General features: G+C 61.2%; 1 protein-coding gene across 1 annotated transcript in view; it reads right to left on the minus strand.

Annotated features, from left to right (window-relative positions):
- The window catches only part of MSRB1 (methionine sulfoxide reductase B1), a gene marked incomplete at both ends in the record, with an annotated part of 3,415 nt that overhangs the window by 2,773 nt on the left and 304 nt on the right, over positions 1-338 (minus strand). The gene's annotated exons all lie outside the window — the stretch shown is intronic.

The raw sequence follows: 338 nt of genomic DNA on the forward strand, positions 1-338 counted from the left end.
CAAATTCTCCCAGCCCTGTTTATGCCACGGCAGGAGTTCTCTGCCCTCGCTTTGCACCACCAGCAGAAAACCCCCAATGCCCAGCCACCCCTCGGACGTGCGGAGATCTGTGGCTGCACCCACGGGCTCCAGCACACTCGGCATTTCACCATGGGGGGGTCACGGAGCCCCCGCCGAGCCGCCAGCTGAGCAGATTGATGTGCCTGAGATTTATTGAGGATGCAAGTGGCTCCTCGGCTTATCTGAACGGCCAGCTACGCCCCGCCGAAAGCAGCGCATCGCACACGGCGTGGCCTGGCTATCAGCAGCTTCCCCAAAATTAACGGCGTGGGCTGAAA

This window comes from Cariama cristata, unplaced genomic scaffold, assembly GCF_000690535.1.
Source record: "Cariama cristata isolate BGI_N322 unplaced genomic scaffold, ASM69053v1 scaffold18645, whole genome shotgun sequence".
NCBI lineage: Eukaryota > Metazoa > Chordata > Aves > Cariamiformes > Cariamidae > Cariama > Cariama cristata.